The sequence below is a fragment of the Scyliorhinus torazame genome, chromosome 9 (genome assembly GCF_047496885.1).
Source record: "Scyliorhinus torazame isolate Kashiwa2021f chromosome 9, sScyTor2.1, whole genome shotgun sequence".
NCBI classification, from domain to species: domain Eukaryota; kingdom Metazoa; phylum Chordata; class Chondrichthyes; order Carcharhiniformes; family Scyliorhinidae; genus Scyliorhinus; species Scyliorhinus torazame.
Genome location: NC_092715.1, coordinates 26,959,133 through 26,982,454, shown reverse-complemented (window position 1 = coordinate 26,982,454; position 23,322 = coordinate 26,959,133). Strand labels below are relative to the sequence as shown.

The 23,322-nt window shown below is 49.5% G+C and overlaps 1 protein-coding gene across 6 annotated transcripts in view; it reads right to left on the bottom strand.

The window, feature by feature from the left end:
• The window catches only part of palld (palladin, cytoskeletal associated protein), a 614,708-nt gene that overhangs the window by 181,637 nt on the left and 409,749 nt on the right, over nucleotides 1-23,322 (bottom strand). Inside the window, exon 1 of one of the 6 annotated variants that reach the window (XM_072515732.1) lies at nucleotides 1,451-1,623. The exons of the other annotated variants lie outside the window; for them this stretch is intronic. The gene's annotated coding sequence lies outside the window, so the exon portion shown is untranslated. Of the gene's footprint in view, nucleotides 1-1,450; nucleotides 1,624-23,322 lie in introns of those variants that run through there. 6 annotated transcript variants of the gene reach the window in all.

The following is a 23,322-nucleotide window of genomic DNA, read 5'->3' as shown; positions in this document are numbered from 1 at the left end:
CAAAAATCGGCGTCACACCCGCACTGATTCCGTTACCGGTGAGGGGCTAGCACCGGCGCCGCGTGAAACACCCGCGGAACACACGAAAAACGGTGGGTGAATCGCCAAGTCCACGCTGGACACACGCAGGGCTGATGACAAGCTGCAGCCGCGCACGCCTACACCCCCCCACACACGCACCTGTCGCACCAGAACAAATGGCGCCGGTTGTGCTGGACCGCGTACCCATCCCACCCCGACCCCACAGCCCACCTCCCGGCCACCCCCCACTACTCCCCCCCCCCCCCAGCCCTGGCAGAAGCCCCCTTGGCCAGCGGCATGACTGTCGGCGAAGTATGGCGGTGCTGGGCACTCTCCATACGCCCTCTCTCTCTCTGCAGCCACCGCGCCAGGTTCACGGTTGTTGAGACCGCACGTGGCCCACGCTGTCGGGAACTCGGCCCATCGGAGGCGGAGCATCGCGGGTGGGCCCGATAATGAGATGCGAACGCGGTCGCAACTACGCGGCCCGGACAGCGCAATGGAAGGGTTGGAGCATCGCAACCCGTGTCAAACCGGCGCCTGCCCCAATTTCCGCGGCGGTAGCTATTCTCCGCCCGATCGGCGCTCCCAATTTCGGCGTCCGGCATCGGAGAATCCCGACCAGCATGATTTATCGGGCTGGAAAAATGGGGTCGCCTTATACGCCAGCTTGATTGATATGACAGATTTAGGGTAAGTTGTGAAGTGCTTTGAGATACTCGGTGGTCGTGACAGGCACCATAGAAATTCAAGTTTGTTTTCTTCGCCCCATATGATTCTAGTCCCAGAATTACTTACAGCAGTGTCCAGATTAATTATTTAGTTCCTGGAGACTGCAGGACAACTATGCAGGGTTGGAAGTGTAAACATTTGGTAGCCATGTCTCTTCAGCTAATTACGGAAGTGCGTCCCTGCGCAGAAGATCAAGAGGGTCACATTTACACACACACTGTACAAATGCACACAACCCACTTCACCAGGTAAGTCTTCAGAGGGCACCTCATGTCTTCGAAGGGCATCTCAAGTCTTCGGAGGGCATCTCAAGTCTTCAGAGGACACTAAGCTTGAGACCGATCTTGGACGGGGTGAATTGACTTCCGGACGGGATGCCTCACATCTTGACGTGTCCAGGTGTAGCCCTCAACAGCCATGCCTATGGGAGCGGCACCTTTAACAGCAACTTATCTATTCTCACCAGCCTATGGAACAGAGTGACCCACATGAGTGCCTCCAGTATTTTCTAATCACAGCTATCGGATCGCCACCACTCTGCAGGAGCCAACACTATGATGAGCATGTGGAAAATCCCATCACCATTACACCCGGGGACCTTAACCAGAAACCTCCCATCTCTATGGAGTATTACAGCTGCCAGAGAAATATATAAAGGCTGAAAGAGAAATGTTCTCAATAGAATGCAGCTCCTTACCTCCACCTCCTCTTCAATAGGACTCTTATATGCCCTCACAGACACACACACAAAAGGATGTTGTAAGAATAAAGCCACAGCAGTACTGAGACATTTAAGCCAAATGCAGCAAGTCCAGCAGTTATCCAACAATATATACAGACTAGTCAGAGAATGACAGAATTCCACTTCATGACTCAGTGATTCTGCAGCCGCAGCCCAGCCAATCACTTCAAAATAAAAGTGCCTCAGCTCTGCACAAAGTCCTGCTCCTTCACCACATCTAATTACCGACAATAAAGGATCATTCAGCCTGTAACCTCGCAGCTAATGACAAGTGACAGGTTAACACAATTGCCTTTCAATCAACCCCCCCCCCGCCCCGCCCCCGCACCACCCCCCCCCCCCCCCCCCCCCCCCTGCTCTCCCCGGCGTGAAATCATTTCAACGCTGGTTGATAACCGTCCGCTTGATAACGGAAGCAAATCTTTCGTTACTTTGGGCAGTGAGCTCACTTTCAGGTTTACCTTGTGGACCACTGAGGGTGCTGCTGGGTGACCCCTCGGGTCGACAAGCGTGAACCAATGCAACAAGTGCCCCTTGAGTGATACACCGACATCGGAGAGAAATGTCTGATCCACGGGGCTGAAAAGAGGCCAAAGCAAGCGCCAGAAAGCCACCAAAATGCAACACCAACTTGCATTCGGGCAGCACATTGGAGTGAAACAGGAGCTCGATCAAACAAGAATAATAATAAAATAATAAAAATAATATTTTATTGTCACAAGCAGGCTTGCATTAACGCTGCAATGAAGTTACTGTGAAAATCTCCCAGTCGCCACAATCTGGCGCCTGTTCGGGTACACGGAGGGAGAATTCAGAATGTCCAATTCACCTAACAAGTCTTTCGGGACTTGTGGGAGGAAACCGGAGCACCCGGAGGAAACCCACGCAGACACTGGGAGAACGTGCAGACTCCACACAGACAGCGACCCGAGCCGGGAATCGAACCTGGGACCCTGGCGCTGTGAAGCAACAGTGCTAACCAATGTGTCGCACAAGTGACATAAGAGGTCAGAGTGTCCTATAGGATGAGGGGGAGGGGGGGGGGGGGAAGAGAGAGAGAGGGAGGGGTGGAGAGGTGGAGAGTTTTAGGCAGGGAACTCAGGATTTTAAGGATCCAGACAGCAGAAAGCACGGCCAAGGCCGGCAGCGCGATGAAAGTTGGGGATGTGGACGAGATCGGGAGTAGGGAAGCGCAGAAAACCTGGGAGGCCTGTTGGGCTGGCGTTGGTTACGGGGCAGGCGCAGGGGGCGGCGAAGCAGTGGATGAGATTGGAAAACTAGGGTGAGAATTGTAAAATGGAGGGGTCATTGGAGGGGATGCCGTGTAGGTCAGTGAGCACAGGGGTGATAGGTGAGGGGGACTCGGTGTGAGTTAGAACGCAGGCAGCTGAGCTTATGGGGCTAATGGGCCAATAATAAATACGATTAGATCCTGAATTAGCCAGTATTTGTCACAGGTTCAAGCAAATATATTTAAATAGCCTTATAATTCTGATGTCGCAGTTGCAGTTTGGCTGGATCAGATGTCATACATCGTGACAGCGTTATCAGTAATTCGCTCAGGGTGCAATGTTGCCAATCATGTGTAGTACCTTCACTGGTAGGCTGTCAGAAACATTTGGGCATTGGCCAATATGCACCCCTCATCAACATCATTGCAAAACAGATGACCACTATGTTGTGGGATCTTGCTGTGTCCAAAGTTGCCCGCTGTGTTTCTGGACATGACAACAGCATCTCGGCTTCAGAAATACATCACTGGATGGGCCGAGTGGCCTAATTCTGCTCCTCTGTCTTATGGCCTTATGGATGTTAAAGGTTTTGCTTTGCGTTAGGGGAGTGAAAGGCTCGTCTGGAAGCGCAAGGCCTTTCTTCCTTTCCTCCCTGCGGCCCAGGTGAAGCCTGGGCACCCAGTTTGTTCGCAGTGAATGCAGTAACATGGCCAAAACCACTGTGCCTGCCAGGTACAGAATGTAGCCCATCAACGTCTGCCTTGTGACTGACCATCCACAGGCTCTGTGGGAAATTCCAAAGGATCACAACTCTGAGTGAATGTAGTTCTCCTCCCCTCACTCATAACTGGCTGACCCCTTATCCAGGGAATGTTGAACCTGTACGAACGGAGGAGATTGGTGGGAAAGTGGAACTTGCATATCAGAGGCATAAATTAGAACATGGAACATACAGTGCAGAAGGAGGCCATTCGGCCCATCGAGGCTGCACCGACCCACTTAAGCTCTCACTTCCACCCTATCCCCTTAACCCAATAACCCCTCCTAAACCTTTTGGCAATTTGGCATGGCCAATCCACCTAACCTGCACATTGTTGGACTGTGGGAGGAAACCGGAGCACCCGGAGGAAACCCACGCAGACCCGGGGAGGACGTGCAGACTCCACACAGACAGTGACCCAAGCCGGGATTCGAACCTGGGACCCTGGCGCTGTGAAGCCACAGTTCTAGCCACGTGTGCTACCGTGCTGCCCAAATTGAAGGGGAAGCATAGATGCATTTAAGGTAAGTAAATAAAAGTCACGATAGTCCCAAATGACCATAGGCTGCTTTCCCCTTTGAGGGGGAGAGAGCTGACTGGTGGTGATTTAACCTGACGATCGCCACACCTCGGGCGAGGGGCAAGGTTGAGAAGGCGGGGCCTTCATGAATAACCTCAGCCAGTACGGGAATTGAACCCACGCTGCTGAGCTCGCTCTGTATCACGAACCAGCCATCCAGCCAACAGAGCTGAACCGGCCCCCACGTGCATTTAAGGGGACGCTGGATGAAGACACCAAGGAGAAAGGAACAGATGGATGTGTTGACTGATTTAGATGAAGCAAAGTGGAAGGAGTCAAACTCGACTGGAATCTGGACCAGCAATGCCCAATGGCTTGTTTCTGTGTTGTACCTTCGATGTAATAAAGCAATTAAATGACTCAAAAAAAGTTCCTTAATTCCCTGGGGAGAAATCAGAGAAAACCCGGCGAAAGGTGAGGGAAGGAAATAAGGTCAAGCCCCCCCCCCCCCCCCCACACCAACGTGAGGGACACTAATCCATCAACAAGTCACACAATGTTAAGACTCCCAACATTGCTGGGAACAGTTGGATCTGTGTTTAATGCAGAATGGTTTGTGTGGAATTACTACTATTCTGAAAGGCTCTGGATCAACTCCTTATTTGGTAGCCGGCTGAAACAGTCTTGTTCAAACATTCTGGACAATCCCCCAAAGTCTGGCTCCGGCAGGTCAGCCTGACTCAGCCTCCTTTGTTGGTTTTTTTTCCCCCAATCATAATCCGATTTGAAACAACACTCCTGCCCATTTAAGGAGCGCCTTTCCTTTTTGCAGACCGCGAGTTGTTTTTCCTTTTTTCTGCCTTTCTCTCCCCTCCTACGCCAAGCCCTGACTGGACGGTGCAACGTTTGAAAAACAAAGAGGGACGTAAAATCCCCAATCAGCTGCCGTTCCGTAAATTGCAATGTTTTAATCCCAATCGGCGTGTCACGCCGTTTAACATGCTCAATTGCCTTGAGTGTGGCAAAGGTCATGTTTGCAGCTTGGGAAGAAATGCGCTGCGTTGCAATCTGCTCAGCTGTAAAACAAATGGGGAAAGTGGAGGGAAGCTGCAAATCTTTTTCACTTTGCATCAATATTGAACCACGCGGCAGAGAAGGAGGCTATTTGATCTGTTTGCGCCTCATTGCAAAACCTATTCAATTAGTTCCACTTCCCTTGCACTTTCCCGATAGCTAGTGATCTCCCTTTTCAAACTGATCCCACTGGCAGGCGGCCAGAAGTCTCGGATCGAAGCCAGCGGGATGATGAGGAGAAATTTTTCTTATTTGAATCTGAGTTGTTATGATATTTAACGCGTTGCTTGAAAGGGTGGTGGAAACAAATTCAACTGTCAACCTAAAAAAGGAATTTGCTAAACACTTAGTGGAGGGATGTGGGACTAATCGGATGGTCATTTCAAAGAATGCAATGGGCCAAATGGACTCCTTCTGAGCCCAGTCATCTTATCTGTGCCACCACAAAGACCACGGGCTGGATTTCTGTTTTAGGGACTATGTCCCCACGCCGTCGTAAAAACCGTGGCCTTTCACGCCAGAAAAACTGGCGTGAACGGGCCACATATTCATAGCCCTGCAGAGAGCTAGCAGTGAACCATCGTGAAGCCAGCAGCGTTTGCTGCAGGTACGGGCCCCCGCACTTCAGGGTCAGAGGCTGCGCATGGTGTCTGCTTCCAGCAGCCGCACCGTGCTCCATGGCAGACTCCATGAACTGGACTCTCCAAATAGTGTCCCGATCGGCCGCGCACCCGACCCAGAATTAGCCTGGTGCCGTATGAGGCCCCCCCCCCCCCACCCCCCTGCCCTCCAATGGCCCACCCCCGGCCATGGCGGCCGCGGACTGAGTCCGCAGCCGCCACGCTATTATCCCGACCGGTAGGACCATGTTAGATCTTTGCTGTCGAGACTTCGGCCTGTCGGCGGCGGGAATGACGGAGCGGGCCACCAGCAATGGCCGCAGGTAGGTGATACGTGGGTACGCCGCTTTTCGGGGCCCCGCAGAATCGGGAAACCGGCACCGGACCCGATTCCATGCGAGAAACTGGATTTACCGCCCCGGCCCCGGCCCACCTATTTCCATCTCCATAACATTGTCCGACTCCACCCCTGTCACAGCTCATCAGCTATTAAAAGCTTCATGCATGTATTTTTAAGCCTAAACTTGACTATTCCAAATTCAGGGGAGGTGGTGGCCTAGAGGTATTGCCGCTGAACTGGTAATCGAGAGACCATAAGACACAGGAGCAGAATTAGGCCACTCGGCCCATATTTTGTGAAATAGTAAAAGTGAGAAGATAGATGGAAGTTACAGCATCTCCTGCATCCTCTGTATCGGTATAGCCCCTGAGTTCCCTAACCACCTCTCAATAACGTAATGTACAGATGGTGCAAGGGAGACTGAGGCAGTGGTTGAAAGCCGAAAGGTTAGGTTTTGAAGGGCTGCCTAAGCAGAAACATGACAGGATTTGATTAATCGGTTTCCTCCATCTAAACCACTCAATTAAAAAAAATGGATAATGGGTCTTGAATAGCGCTGTAATACCAGGGAGAGGTTCTGATGACATGACCTCTTCAACTGAAAGCAGTTAAAAAAGCTTCTAATTCTTCCCCAGATCCTCCTATTCCACCAGAACGATAATTTAACCATCCTCACACGGGCGATCTGTTAGGCTTCAAAATGCTGTTGTGGTTACATGGCTTCCAGGTGTGCATGCATGCAGCATCATCAAATGTCATGGACAATAGAAAACAGCAGCAGGAGGGGGCCCATTCGGCACTGCCTTTCCTCACGATCATGGCTGATCATCCAACTCAATAGCCTGTTCCTGCCTTCCTCCCCTCTCCCTTGACCCCCTTCGCCCCAAGTGCTATATCTAACTGCTTCTCGAAAGCGTAAAATGTTTCACAGGTTCGATTCCCGGCTTGGGTCACTGTCTGTGCGGAGTCTGCACGTTCTCCCCGTGTCTGCGTGGGTTTCCTCCGGGCGCTCCGGTTTCCTCCCACAAGTCCCGAAAGATGTGCAGGTTAGGTGAATTGGACATTCTGAATTCTCCCTCGGTGTACCCGAACAGGCGCTGGAATGTGGCGACTAGGGGCTTTTCACAGTAACTTCATTGCAGTGTAAATGTAAGCCGACTTGTGACAATAAGGATTATTATTTAGGTCTCAACTGCTTTCTGTGCTAGAGAATTCCACAGGCTCACCACTCTCTAGGTGAAGAAATGATTTTTAAAATCTCAGTCCTAAATGGTCTACCCTGTATCCTCAGATTGTTTCCTGGTTCTGGACACACCCACCATCGGGAACATCCTTCCTGCATCTATCCTGTCCAGTCCGGTTAGAATTCCGTGAGATCCCCCCTCATTCTTCTGAACTCCAGCGAATACAATCCTAACCAACGCAAACTCCCTCATACGTCAGTCCCGCCATCCCAGAAATCAGTCTGGTAAACCTTCTCTGCACTCCCTCGAGAGCAAGAACGTCCTTCCTCAGACAAGGAGACCAAAACTGCAAACAATACTCCAGGTGTGGCCTCGCCAAGGCCCTGTATAATGCAGCAAGACATCCCTGCTCCTGTACTCGAATCCTCTCGCTATGAAGGCCAACATACCATTTGCCTTCTTTACCGCCTGCTGTACCTGCACACTTACCTTCAGTAACTGGTGCACCAGGACACCCAGGCCTCATTGCACATCGCCCTCTCTTAATCTACAGCCACTCAGATAATAATCTACCTTTCTTTTTGTGCTTCCAAAGTGGATAATCTCACAATTATCAACATTATACTGCCATGCATTTGCCCACTCACTCAATTGGCCAAATCAAACTGAAGCACCTCTGCATCCTCCTCACAGCTCACCCTCCCACCCAGCTTTGTATCATCTTCATTTAGTCATATATATCATATTACATTTAGTTCCCTCATCAAAATCATTAATACATACTGTGACTCGCCGAGGTCCCAATATCCAACCCCGTGGTGCAGTACAAGTCTCTATCAGCCATTCAGGAGAAGATCCATTTATTCCTACTCTTTGTTTAGGTCTGCCAACCAGTTGCCCATCCATGCCAATGAATGGGTGGGAGAAGGGTGGAAAGGTTATGTTGTGTTGACCAACAGCAGTGCCCGGAATCAAAACGGGGGAGATTTTCCAACTTGGGGTTTGACCCAGCATCAGTGAAGCAACAGCGATCTATTTTCAAGTCAGGATGGTGAGTGGCGTGAAGGGGGAAACTTACAGAAGGTGGTCTTCCCGTGTTCCTGCTGTCCTTGTCCTTCTAGGTGGTGGAGGCCGTGGGTTAGGATGGCGCATTGCGGAGTTCCTGCAGTGCATCTTGGAGGGAGTGAATGTTAAAGGTGGTGGATGGGGTGCAGGCTGGTCAATGCCACATTTAGTTTGCTGTGTGTGGTGAATGTATTCACCTAATGCATGAGCTGCCTGTATAATGATGTGACCTATTGTGACCTATGACCTGGAAGTGATGATACGGGCTAGTTCCAGGTATTGTACTGGAATCCCGGTGATCTCCGCCCTCAGTGGTTGCTGGTTAAGTGTTTTATTTTTTTTACCTGTATTTAAGTTGGGCAGTTTCTAAACCCGAGACACTGCACTTGTAGTGTCCCCCACCCTTCCACCTCCTTTAACCTAAGGGGTAGAGTGAATAACAGGTAAGCTCTTTCTTTCTTTTTCTTTTTTTATCTAGAGGGGATGGCAGGGAAGGTAGTGCAATGTTCCTCCTGCAGAATGTTTGAGGTGAGGGACGCCATCAGTGTCCCTGCTGATTTCATCTGTGGGAAGTGCACCCATCTCCAGCTCCTCAGAAACCATGTTAGGGAACTGGAACTGGAGCTGGATGAACTTCGGATCATTCGGGACGCAGAGGTGGTTACAGGTAGAAGCTTCAGGGATGTAGTTACTCCAAAGAATAAAGATAGATGGCTGACAGTGAGAGGGGCTGGGAGGAAGCAGTCAGTACAGGGACCCCTGTGGTCGTTCCCCTTTGTAACAAGTATACCGCTTTGGATACTGTTGGGGGGGGGGGGACTTACCAGGGGTAAGCCATGGGGTACAGGTCTCTGGCACAGAGTCTGTCCCTGTTGCTCAGAAGGGAAGGGGGAGAGGAGTAGAGCATTAGTCATTGGAGACTCCATAGTTAGGGGAATAGATGGAGATTCTGTGGGAACGAGAGAGACTCGCGGTTGGTGCGTTGCCTCCCAGGTGCCAGGGTCCGTGATGTCTCGGATCGTGTTTTCGGGATCCTTAAGGGGGAGGGGGAGCAGCCCCAAGTTGTGGTCCACATAGGTACAACGGCATAGGTAGGAAAAGGGATAGGGATGTAAGGCAGGAATTCAGGGAGCTAGGGTGGAAACTTAGATCTAGGACAAACAGAGTTATTATCTCTGGGCTGTTACCCGTGCCACGTGCTAGTGAGACGAGGAATAGGGAGAGAGAGGAGTTGAACACATGGCTACAGGGATGGTGCAGGAGGGAGGGTTTCAGATTTCTGGATAATTGGGGCTCATTCTGGGGTCGGTGGGACCTCTACAAATGGAATGGTCTTCACCTGGACCAGAGGGGTACCAATATCCTGGGGGGGAAATTTGCTAATGCTCTTCGGGAGGGTTTTAACTAGTTCAGCAGGGGATTGGGAACCTGAATTGTAGCTCCAGTACACAGGAGGTTGAGAGTAGTGAGGTCATGAGTAAGGTTTCAAAGTTGCAGGAGTGTACCGGCAGGCAGGAAGGTGGTTTAAAATGTGTCTTCTTCAATGCCAGGAGCATCTGGAATAAGGTGGGTGAACTTGCGGCATGGGCTGGTACCTGGGACTTCGATGTTGTGGCCATTTCGGAGACATGGATAGAGCAGGGACAAGAATGGTTGTTGCAGGTGCCAGGGTTTAGATATTTCAGTAAGCTCAGGGAAGGTGGTAAAAGAGGGGGAGGGGTGGCATTGTTAGTCAAGCACAGTATTATGGTGGCAGAAAGGATGTTTGATGAGGACTCGTCTACTGAGGTAGTATGGGCTGAGGTTAGAAACAGGAAAGGAGAGGTCACCCTGTTAGGGGTTTTCTATAGGCCTCCGAAAAGTTCCAGAGATGTAGAGGAAAGGATTGCAAAGCTGATTCTGGATAGGAGCGAAAGCAACAGGGTAATTGTTATGGGGGACTTTAACTTTCCAAATATTGACTGGAAACGCTATAGTTAGAGTACTTTAGATGGGTCTGTTTTTGTCCAATGTGTGCAGGAGGGTTTCCTGACACAGTATGTAGATAGGCCAACGAGAGGTGAGGCCATATTGGATTTGGTACTGGGTAATGAACCCAGTACTGGGTAATGAACTGCGTGTCCTTAATAAGTATGTACCTGTCAGGCAGGGAGGAAGGGTCGAGCGAGGGAACCGTGGTTTACTAAAGCAGTCAAAACACTTGTCAAGAGGAAGAAGGAGGCTTATGTAAAGATGAGACATGAAGGTTCAGTTAGGGCGCTCGAGAGTTACAAGTTAGCTAGGAAGGACTTAAAGAGAGAGCTAAGAAGAGCCAGGAGGGGACATGAGAAGTCTTTGGCAGGTAAGATCAAGGATAACCCGAAAGCTTTCTATAGATATGTCAGGAATAAAAGAATGGCTAGGCTAAGAGTAGGGCCAGTCAAGGACAGTAGTGGGAAGTTGTGCGTGGAGTCCGACGAGATAGGAGAGGTGCTAAATGAATATTTTTCGTCAGTATTCACACAGGAAAAAGACAATGTTGTCGAGGAGAATACTGAGATTCAGGCTACTAGACTAGAAGGGTTTGAGGTTCATAAGGAGGAGGTGTTAGCAATTCTGGAAAGTGTGAAATTAGATAAGTCCCCTGGGCCGGATGGGATTTATTCTAGGATTCTCTGGGAAGCTAGGGAGGAGATTGCTGAGCCTTTGGCTTTGATCTTTAAGTCATCTTTGTCTACAGGATTAGTGGCAGAAGACTGGAGGATAGCAAATGTTGTCCCCTTGTTCAAGAAGGTAGAGACAACCCTGGTAACTATAGACCAGTGAGCCTTACTTCTGTTGTGAGCAAAGTCTTGGAATGGTTTATAAGAGATAGGATGTATAATCATCTGAAAAGGAATAATTTGATTAGAGATAGTCAACACGGTTTTGTGAAGGGTAGGTCGTGCCTCACAATCCTTACTGAGTTCTTTGAGAAGGTGACCAAACAGGTGGATGAGGGTAAAGCAGTTGATATGGTGTATATGGATTTCAGTAAAGCGTTTGATAATGTTCCCCACGGGAGGCTACTGCAGAAAATACGGAGGCATGGGATTCAGGGTGATTTAGCAATTTGGATCAGAAATTGGCTAGCTGGAAGAAGACAAAGGGTGGTGGTTGATTGGAAATGTTCAGACTGGAGTCCAGTTACTAGTGGTGTACCACAAGGATCTGCTTTAGGGCCACTGCTGTTTGTCATTTTTATAAATGACCTGGAGGAGGGCGTAGAAGGATGGGGGAGTAAATTTGCAGATGACAGTAAAGTCGGTGGAGTTGCGGACAGTGCGGAAGGATGTTACAAGTTATAGAGGGACATAGATAAGCTGCAGCGCTGGGCTGAGAGGTGGCAAATGGAGTTTAATGCAGAAAAGTGTGAGGTGATTAATTTTGGAAGGAATAACAGGAAGACAGAGTACTGGGCTAATGGTAAGATTCTTGGCAGTGTGGATGAGCAGGGAGATCTCGGTGTTCATGTACATAAATCCCTGAAAGTTGCCACCCAGGTTGAGAGGGTTGAGAAGAAGGCGTACGGTGCGTTAGCTTTTATTGGTAGAGGGATTGAGTTTCGGAGCCATGAGGTCATGTTGCAGCTGTACAAAACTCTGGTACGGCCGCATTTGGAGTATTGCGTGCAATTCTGGTCGCCGCATTATAGGAAGGATGGGGAAGCATTGGAAAGGGTGCAGAGGAGATTTACCAGAATGTTGCCTGGTATGGAGGGAAGATCTTATGAGGAAAGGCTGAGGGACTTGAGACTGTTTTCGTTAGAGAGAAGAAGGTTAAGAGGCGACTTAATTGAGGCATACAAGATGATCAGAGGATTGGACAGGGTGGACAGTGAGAGCCTTTTTCCTCGGATGGTGATGTCTAGCACGAGGGGACATAGCTTTAATTTGAGGGGAGATAGATATATCTCCCCTCCCCCTTGGGGCTGTTTAGCACAGGGCTAAATCGCTGGCTTTGAAAGCAGACCAAGGCAGGCCAGCAGCACGGTTCGATTCCCGTAACAGCCTCCCTGAACAGGCGCCGGAATGTGGCGACGAGGGGCTTTTCACAGTAACTTCATTTGAAGCCTACTTGTGACAATAAGCGATTTTCATTCATTTCATTTCATTTCATTTCATTTTCATTTCATTCATTTCATTTCATTATAGGACAGATGTCAGAGAGTAGTAAGGGCGTGGAATGCCCTGCCTGCAACAGTAGTGGACTCGCCAACACTAAGGTCATTCAAATGGTCATTGGATAGACATATGGACGATAAGGGAATAGTGTGGATGGGCTTTAGAGTGGTTTCACAGGTCGGCGCAACATCGAGCGCTGAAGGGCCTGTACTGCGATGTTCGATGTTCACCGGGGCCATATATAGACCGGCCACCTGTGGGTGGCACTCATTTGCACAGCCGACTTTGGCAGGCGAGCTCATGGTTAATAAAGCCTAATGTTCACTCACTCTCACGGTCTCACAATGAATTGACTACATCTGATTAGGTTTAAAGATATGAAACTTGGAAGTATTGAAAACTGTGAAGAGGACAGTGCAGAGCTTGAAAAGGAGATGGACAAGTTGGTGGAGTGGGCAGATACATGGCAGATAAAGTTCAAAGCCGGGAAGTGTGAGGTGATGCATTTTTGTGACAGTCATCTGGAGTATTGTGTACAGTTCTGGGATCCACACTAAAGGGAGGATGTGAACACATTGGAGAGAGAGCGCAGATGAGGTTTACAGAATGGTTCCAGGGGTGAGAAACTTCAGTTATGAGGATAGATTGGAGAGGTTGGCACTGTTCTCCTTGGAGAGAGATGATCAAAATCATGAGGGGGGCTGGACACACGAGAGAGGGGGAAACTGTTCCCACTCGTGAAAGGATCAAGAAAGAGAGGTCGCAGATTTAAAGTGATTTGAAGAAAGGAAGCAAATGTGCCGTGAGAAAATAAAAACTTTCTTTCACACAGCGAACGGCTGGGGTCTGGATTGCACGGCCTTGAAGTGCGGCGGGGGCAGGTTCAATCGAGGCATTCAGGATGATTCTTCCAATAGGAACAAAGCGGAGAGGTACAGGGAAGAGCTAGGGGAATGGCGCTACGCCATGATGCTCATTTGGAAAGCTAGTACATACACAACGGGCCAAATGGCCTCCTTCTGCACCGTAACAATTCTGCGATTCTGTGAAGTGCCTTGAGATTGCAGGTGGTCGTGAATATAAATTTAAGTCTTTCTTTCTTTTGCCGGGGGTGGTTGGGGGGGGGGGGGGGGGGGGGGGGGGGGGGGAGAAGAGAAGGGGCCCTCGCTTTAACATCTTCTCTGAACGAGGATGAAGACACTCATTCGCTCGAATTGGCGAACTCACAGCACCGTCCATCAGACGGCAGGAATGGGCTGCAGGCTGTGTGCATAACAAGAGCAAACCTCTCCCATCCAAAACGAGCATCAGTAAACTGGGCTGCTTTGCCTAAAGGCTGCAGCGGACAGTTCAAGAGCGCAAACAGTGATATTTCAATCCAATTTCCTGGAGGGGAGAAAGTATCCAATGGGGGACGAGATGGAGTTGGATTCATCTTTCTCACAAGGTCTTTGACAGGAGGTCCAGGTCGAATAAGTGAAGTTTATCATGAAAAATGAGCAATGTGTAATAGTAATTGCTGTCAATTTGGAAAACTGTTTCCCTATATTACAACACTGACTACAATCGAAAATTGTTGGCTTTCAAGTGCCCCTGGCTGTGAAATACAAAAATAGATGCGCATTTATATAACGCCCTTCACAACCTCAGCTTGTCCCAGGCCACTTTAAAGCCAATTATCATAGAACAGATTATCATAGAATTTACAGTGCAGAAGGAGGCCATTCGGCCCATCGAGTCCGCACCGGCTCTTGGAAAGAGCACCCTACCCAAGGTCAACACCTCCACCCTATCCCCATAACCCAGCAACCCCACCCAACACTAAGGGCAATTTTGGACACTAAGGGCAATTTATCATGGCCAATCCACCTAACCTGCACATCTTTGGACTGTGGGAGGAAACCGGAGCACCCGGAGGAAACCCACGCAGACACGGGGAGGATGTGCAGACTCCGCACAGACAGTGACCCAAGCCGGAACCGAACCTGGGACCCTGGAGCTGTGAAGCAATTGTGCTATCCACAATGCTACCGTGCTGCCCCGTTCAAAAGTACTTTTTGAAGTGTAGTCAATGTTGTGATGTAGGAAACACAGCAGTCAATTTGCTCACAGCAAGCTCCCACAAACAGCAATGTGATGGTGGGCCAGCTAATCTGCTTTGGTGTCAGCGACTGAGGGATAAATATTGCTCAGGACACCGGGAAGAGCTCCCGTACTCCACTAAACCATGCGATTGTTTATGTATACCTGAGAGGACAGACACGGCCTTGCCTATATACGTAATAGCAACATCTTTCTTTTATTTGAATTGAGGACCATGCACCCCACTCGATATCTTGGCCAACATTCCCCTCTACTAGATCCAGCAAAAAACAGACCATTCATGTCATTGCAATCTGTAGGATCTGGAGGTGCAATAAAATGCCCGCAGGTCCCACTTCTATTACAAAAGTGGTTCCTTTGAAAAGTACAGTTTACACACACACAAACATACACAAACACAAACACATGAACAGACACACTCTAATGCGCACTCACAAACACACACACACACACGAACAGACACACACTAACGCACACACACAAGTGCACACACATGAACAAACGCACTAATACACACACAAATGCACACACACACACATGAACAGACACACACTAATGCACACACACACACAAATGCAAACACACACAAATTCACACACACACACGAACAGGCACACACAAATTCACACAGACACATGAACAGACACACTAACGCACACACAAATGCACACACGCACACAAACAAATGCACACAGACACATGAATAGACACACACACTAACACACACACACAAATGCACAAAGACACACACATATTTGTTGAGTTGATTGAACGGCTTATATTTTTGCTAATGATACTATTTTAACACTGGTTGCAATCCTGGTTCATTGCTGACTTTAAAGTACCCAGAAAAGCCCCAAGCTCTGTGATTTTGATGTGAAACTGTTGCAGATGGAAATTAATCACATTTTTTAAGAGAAGTATTTTGTTTTGAGAAGAACAAATTTTACATTGGCTGCTATTTAACATCCACAGTAAGGGAGGGTTAAAAACTTCATTGAAGCAGCAGACGCAGGAATTTTATATGAATGATATAGTGCTTTTAGTTATCCGTCTTTACACAGCGTGGGTTCAATCCTCAAGTGAATAATACAAAAAGGATACGGAGGCACTGAAAAAAAGGGCAAAAGAGATTTACGATGATGATACCAGAACTGAAAGGTTCGGACTATTAGGAAAGACTGAACTAGGAAAGTAAAGATTGAGGGGCGGCCTAATAGAGGTGCTTAAAACTATGAAGCGGTTTTATGGTGCAGAAATGGAGAAGATGTTTCCACTTGTGTGGCAGAGGTCAAAACCTGAGGCCATGAATATAAAGTAGTCAGTAATAAATACAATAGAGAATTCAGGAGAAACTGCTTCAGCCAGAGAGAGGTCAGAATGTGGAACATGCTTCCACATTTGTTGAGGTGGATAGCATTGATGCATTTAAGAGGAAGTTAGTTACTTACATGAGGGAGAAAGAAATAGAAGAATAGGGTTTGATCAGTGATCTCCAAGCTTTTTAAGCACAAGATCACTTTTAGAATCTAAATGCAGCAGGAGATCTGCTCTTAAATGTTCGGCTTTACTAAAATCCCCGAAACGTACGCGATGCATAATGTTCACTATTCTTAGTGTGACACCTGTGCTTGCACACTATCTGTGACTGCTGTGACGTCTGGGTCGTAGTCTGAGACGGCCAGTCTCATGCAGTCCATCAGATGGGCACCTGTGAGACGAGTGCAATACTTGGACTTGATGACAGTGGTTGGCACCGCTGCCTCACAGGGCCAGGGATCCAAGTTCAATCCTGGCCCTGGGTGGCTGTCTGTGTGGAGTGTGCACTTTCTCCCCGTGTCTGCCTGAGTTTCCTCCGGGTGCTTTGCTTTCCTCCCACAGTCTAAAAATGTGCAGGTTAGGTGGATTGGCCATTCTAATTTGCCCTTTAGTGTATAGGGATTTGCAGGTTAGGTGGGTTACAGGGATAGGGTGGGGGAGTGGGCCTCGGTAGGGTGCTCTTTCAGAGGGTCGGTGCAGACTCGATGGGCTGAATGGCCTCCTTCTGCATTGTTGTGATCCTTCAGTTCTATTCTATGGTACTTTGGATTTTCATCTGAGAAAAGGTCATCTCACAGAAATATGTGGAACCAAAGTAGGCCTTCACCTCGAGTGCACAGGGTGTCAGAAGGGGGTGCTCCTTTCTGTTTACAAGCCCCCAAAAGTCTTTGTCCCTTGACCTAGCTTTCAGCTCTATGTTATTTTGCATGGTGATGATGTCCAGGTCACGACTACTGCTTTGTTCAAACACCTGCTGAAATTGTGCTGTCAGTTCTCTGATGTCCATTTTTAAGGAAAGGATTTGAGACAAACATACGTGGTTGTATTCTCCGTCGGTGGGATTCTCCGTCCTGACGGCAGTGCACCCCCTCGCGGATTTCCCGGCAGCGAGGGGTGGCTGAAATGGTGAAATCCCATTGGCCAGTGGCGGGAACGGAGAATCCCGCTGCCGGCGAGGAACACATCGGCCGGGGAAGCGGAGACGTCACCCCAGTAACGTCTTCCATCTTGTCTAACTCCTTAAATCGTCTGTTGAATTTCCTTTTCCAAATTGTTCTTGTGGTCACAGCATTTGCTTGGAGGGAACACTTTCCATTTGATCTGTTGTTGGATTTTCTCCAGATTTGCGAAGTGCTCAGTAATTTTGTTCTTTAAAATGTGTCATGATATTCAGGTAAACATCATAGCACAAACATACATACATACTGATGGACAGATCCACGGACCAATCAACACACACACAACACCACAGCCAATCACAGGCAAGAGCATAGACAGTACAAAACAGGGAACACGACACTTCCAGGGCACTCGAGCAGGAGACAGCTCAGGGCACAGAGTTCATAGCAAGCCACTCAGACATCCACCATGTGCTGAGTGCCACTACAAGATAGAATTAGGAATAGGTCCACAGATTCTAGGGTTATGATCAAACCTCAGAACCCAGTTTACCACTGTAAATAAATGTTAGTAATAAAACTGAGTTGTACCATTCGCAACCGTGTTGGTTTGTCTGTGTAGCAGAGCACCCAACACATCATAGTACCATGAGTAACTGTGGGACCTACCTACAAATCCTCAGGAATCTGCCATCCTGCGCCATGGACACCGTCAGCACACCGCAGCCGCTACAATTCGCTGGAAACCTCGGCGTTAATTGGAAGCTGTTCAAACAGCGCTTCCAGCTCTTCCTGGAAGCCAACGAAAAGGAGCGCGCTTCGGACACCAGAAAGATCGCCATCCTCCTCTCCACGGCAGGTCAACATGCCATCCATGTCTACAACTCCCTGGTGTTCGCGGAAGGTGAGGACAAGACCAAGTACAAGACGGTCCTTCTCAAACTCGACCAACACTTCAGCGTCGAGGTCAACGAGAGTTTCGCGAGGTATCTCCTCCTGCAGCACCTGCAGGGTAAGGATGAGCCCTTTCAATCCTTCCTTACGCATCTCCGTATCCTCGCGCAGTCCTGCGGTTACGACACCAGCTCCGATTCCATGATTCGGGACCAGATCGTTTTTGGGGTCACCTCGGGCACCCTACGCCAGCAGCTCTTAAAAATTAAAGGCCTCACCCTAGCCTCCGCAATCGAAGCCCGTGTCCTGCATGAAAACGCGACTAGCCGCTACTCCCAATTTCAGGCAGCCGAATTGGCGCGGCAGGGGTCCTACGCGGCCGGATCGGCGAGGCAGGCGTCCTAAGAGGCCGAACGGGTCCAGGCGATCGAGTTCCTCCCGGCCCCCGAACGAGGGCGGTCATTTTGCGTGCTTTTCGAGGCCTCCCGCATTTGTGCGCGCCAAAAACGACATCGACACTGAGGGACGTGATGCGCAGGCGCGCTCAAAGCAAGACCGAACTGCGCATGCGCGGTGGCGCAACGAACACCATGACATCACGACGTGCGGCAACTGCGGAGCCACACATTTAAAGTGGCAATGTCCCGCAAGAAACCGTCAATGCCTCCACTGTGGCAAGATGGGCCACTACGCTGCCTGCTGTCGAGCAGCTCAACTTGCCAATGTTCCCCAATTCCGACAACCTAGCAGGACGTGCGGACCATTCAGCCTCCTTACTAAGAGTCGTGCCCAGACGATATCCAGACCAGTGACACAGACGACCGGGACGCCCTCAGTGTTGTGGTCATTGATGGGAACCAGATGTCTCCAGCCAGGACCCACCAGCTGTTGCAAGTGAACACTGTCAATCCGGGTGATGAATGGTGTGCCACCCTAACGGTCAACCTGAATTCGTCACCCACCTACTAGACTGGACTTATGAGCCTGTTTGTACATTGAACTCATAATACCACTGTGTTAATATGTTTCTGTTCTTCCTTGTCGTTACAGGAGTTCGTTTTGTCGTTCAACATTTCCCCGTTCTTTGTTTATGGTACAACCTCGTTGTTATGTTGCACCCGACATCGCCCCTTGTATATAGTTTAGCCCCATGTACATGCTGTAGATATTGCACACACACACATTCAGCTGCACTCAGTACACATCTCTATTTATAACCACATAGGCACATGTTCTTGTAAAAAAAAAAGGGGATGTCATGATATTCAGGTAAACATCATAGCACAAACATACATACTGATGGGCAGATCAACGGACCAATCAACACACACACACAACACCACAGCCAATCACAGGCAAGAGCATACACAGTACAAAACAGGGAACACAACACTTCTTGGGCATTCCAGCAGGAGACAGCTCAGGGCACAGAGCTCCTAGCAAGCCACTCAGACATCCATGTGCTGAGTGCCACTACAAGATAGTATTAGGAATAGGTCCACAGATTCTCGGGTTATGATCAAACCTCAGTAACCAGTTTACCACTGTAAATAAATGTTAGTAATAAAACTGGGTTGTACCATTCGCAACCGTGTTGGTTTGTCTGTGTAGCAGAGTACCAAACACATCAACTGGGTGGACCACAGGCCCAGTTTCAACTTGAACACATTCACTGCGCTGATCACGTGTGACAAGTCTCTGTGCTGGGTTCTTCCGTCCCACCCGCTGCAAGATCGCCACAGGCAGGTCGCGGACCATGACCTCGGGCGGGAATTTCCGGTCGCTGTGTGGGAACGGCCGGAGAATCCCACCCACTATCGCGTTCGGCGACAGGGCGGAGAATCCGTTTTGGCGGGGAAATCGGAAGCGATGCCGGTTTACAAATTCTCCACCCCCCCCCCCCCCCCGAAAATTGCCGTACTTGTGGAGTACGCTGAGCCGAGTATCCACCGCCTCAGGCCATTGCCTGAGGCCCACCCCGCGATGCTCCGTCCCCGACCGGCCGAATTCCCGACGGCGTGGTTCTAACATGGTCCCACAATCCTGGATCCTTGCGAGGCGCCTGCGGACTCAGTCCGGGCCTCCACAGTCGGGGGAGGTCCGATCGGCGGGCGGGCGGGGGGGGGGGGCATAACCCGGGACTGCGGGCAATGTGTTTGGGCGGTCCGGGGCGCACGAGCAGTCAATGCTGGCACTATTTTGCCGGTCCAGAGAAAGGTGACCATTTCAGGGAACAGATTTGTTTTCCTTAACTAAACCATCTCACATCTAGGTGTGGGGAGAATTGGAATTAAGGACCTTAAGCAGCCTTCAGAATGTTTTACTTAATCACACATCTATTTAGATTGTTTTCCAGTGCAAGTGGGAAAAATTAGGCTGTACATTGCTATGTCTGAAGGTTTATCATATTACACCTGAATCTGCTAATTCCAAGGCAACGGATAAGGGGCAAGGTAATTAATGCAAGTTCTTCCCATTGAAGAAAACGATAAACATAAACGCTTCAATTTTAAAACATGAATTCAATATCCAGATCCCAATTCTTAAGAAGATTGGAGAGAGATTTGGTTCAGTCAGCAGGTTTGAACCCCACTCTTGATACCCCTGGTGAGTCACAGAGTGGAAGCCCCGTGGCCTCTGAATACAAGGGCTAACATCCAGAGGGGCAAGTGGGGTGGAACAGCAACCCCCATCCATTTCCTGAGTCAGGCTAACGCCCAGTCCACATCAGAAGTTACATTTGTTAAGCAAACAACAAAGAGGAGATCGGGAATCGCTAGTCAAAATGGCCAAGATCCATCCAGTTCACATCCTTGTAGCCATGTGATGCCACCAGCACCATGTTGTTGACTCGTCACAGCAACAGACCTCCATCAAATTGTCTACAAGAGACCCAGACGTGGGTTCATAGAATGGTTACAGCACAGGAGGAGGCCATTTGAGCCATCGTTTCTGTGCTGGCTCATCTGATGGAGAATGCCACCAGTGCCAATTCACTGCCTTCTCCCCGTAACCATGCACATACACCCCTTCCAGATAATGATCCAATTCCCTCGAGTGCCTCGATTGAACCCGTCTCCACCACACTCTCAGGCAGCGCATTCCAGGTCCTGACCAATCGCTCCATGGAAAGGTTTTGCCTCCCTTCGCCGTTGCTTCCTTCAGACCTGGTGCCCTCTGATGAGGAAAACCCGAACAGTGGACAGCCTGAGGAACCATAAGCCCAAAGTCAGCTATTCCTGCCAAGCACGCTACACTCAACCACTGCCATGTCCCAAATTACTCATATGCTGCAGCCCAACGTGTTATTTGCTGACCATACATTTTTCTCTGTCAGTGGAAGAAATGAGTTGCCTCATAGACATGGGAAAGAGCGCGTGCAGAAATAATTTCAAACAGATGTACTTGCACGTGTGTAGTGTCTTTTCAAATCAAAACACGCTGGCTCGCTGGCACAGTGGTGAGCACAGCTGCCTCACAGCGGCCGGGACCCGGGTTCAATTCCTACCTTGGGTGACTGTCGGTGTGGAGTTTGCATGTTCTTCCTCGGTCTGGTGTGAATTTCCTCCGGGTGCTCCGGTTTCCTCCCTCAGTCCAAAGGTGTGCGGGTTAGGTGGATTGGCCAAGCTAAATTGGCCCTTAGTGTTCGGATATGTTCAGGTTAGGTGGGGTTACAGAGATAGGGCGGGGGAATGGGCCTAGGGAGGGTAATTCTTTCGGAGGGTCGGTGCAGGATCGATGGGCCGAATGGCTACTTTCTGCACTGTGGGGATTCGATGAACCTCAAATTCACAACTTCTCTCACGCACACAGAGAGATTCACACACAAACATATTAAACAGAGACACAAGCAAGTGCAACTGCACACAACACACAGACAAGTGCCAATGCGTACGTAGGCCTCACTTTTCTAGTAGTCCTCAGTGGCAAGTTAGTTTTTCCCCTTTCTAATCCAGTGAGGGTGACACAAGTCTACTCCAAGCGACAACTGGACAAAATCAGAAATCGTCCTGCTCTGTTGAGGATGTGGGTTCAAGTCTCACTCAAGGCTCTCCCAGTGAAGTATTGAGTGGAGGGAGTGCTGCATCGATGGAAACATTAAACCCAGTCCTCGTCGGCCCGGTCAGGTGGACACAAATGATTCCAAGACATAATTTGCCTTTTTCTTTTTAAAAAAATGTTTCCAATTAAGGGGCAATTTAGCGTGGCCAATCCACCCATCTGCACATCTTTTTGGGTTGAAGGAGTGAGACCCACGCAGACATGGGGAGAATGTGTAAACTCCACACGGACAGTGACCCGGGGCCGGGATCGAACCCGGGTCCTCAGCGCCGTGAGGCAGCAGTGCTAACCATTGCGCCACCCTGCCGCCCTCCAAGGCACGATGTTGAAGAAGAGCTTAGCGTTAACCCCTCTTCCCTGGCCAGTATTTATTTCTCAGCCAACATCGCCAAGACCAAATCATCTGGTCATTCTCACAATGCCGTGTGTGGGAGCTTGCTGTGCACACATTAGGCTGCTGCGTTTCCTACTGAAATGAAATGAAATGAAACTCGCTTATTGTCACAAGTAGGCTTCAAATGAAGTTACTGTGAAAAGCCCCTAGTCGCCACATTCCGGCGCCTGTTCGGGGTGGCTGATACGGGAATTGAACCGTGCTGCTGGCCTGCCTTGGTCTGCTTTCAAAGCCAGTGATTTAGCCCTGTGCTAAGTGGTTACACTTCAATAACCACAAAGAAACTATGGTCCAGACTTTGTGAAAGGTGTGACAGAAATGCAAATCCTTTCTCTTCTTCTCCCCTTGTTGTGCTGTCTGGCAATTGGGTCAATGTGATGTTGGAGGACCGGCAGACTGCAGACATAATGTTGAAAAACTTCCACAAATTGAGACAGCTCAGGGAGAGCATTCGAAGGAATGAATCACAGTGACAGCTGCCCGGGGCTGCATTCTACAGAAACAGATATCACTGTTGCCATTTAAACAGTGTCTGTAAAACCTTCCTCCGGGGGAGTATGAACGAACACAGTGGTGCCTGAACTGGTGAATTCTGCGGTGTACATATGCACTGTGTGGTGTGTGTGTGTGTGGTCTTCCTTCGTTCGCTGTTAGACAGCATGGCTGACAGAAACCTGAAAGACGCGGTTTAGACCGAGCACCACTCCTCCTGGGTCTGTCCCTGAGCTTGGCAAAGATGGCCACCTACAGGCTCCGGCTGGAGGTGGCCTGTGGGTAGGTGGTTACATTGGCGTTCTGTCACTCGCAGGCAGGCCTGGGTGGCCCTGGGAGGAGGGCGGCGAACACGACGTCTCCTGGTACACTTGAGACCATCCGCGACTGGGAGAGGCTGGGGTCCACAGTGGACACACATGATTTAATTTTCGAAGCGTTCTTTGTTCCTCTGTTATAGTTTGTTTCCTTCGGAGGACAGCAACAAAAAAACAAACCCCTGCATTT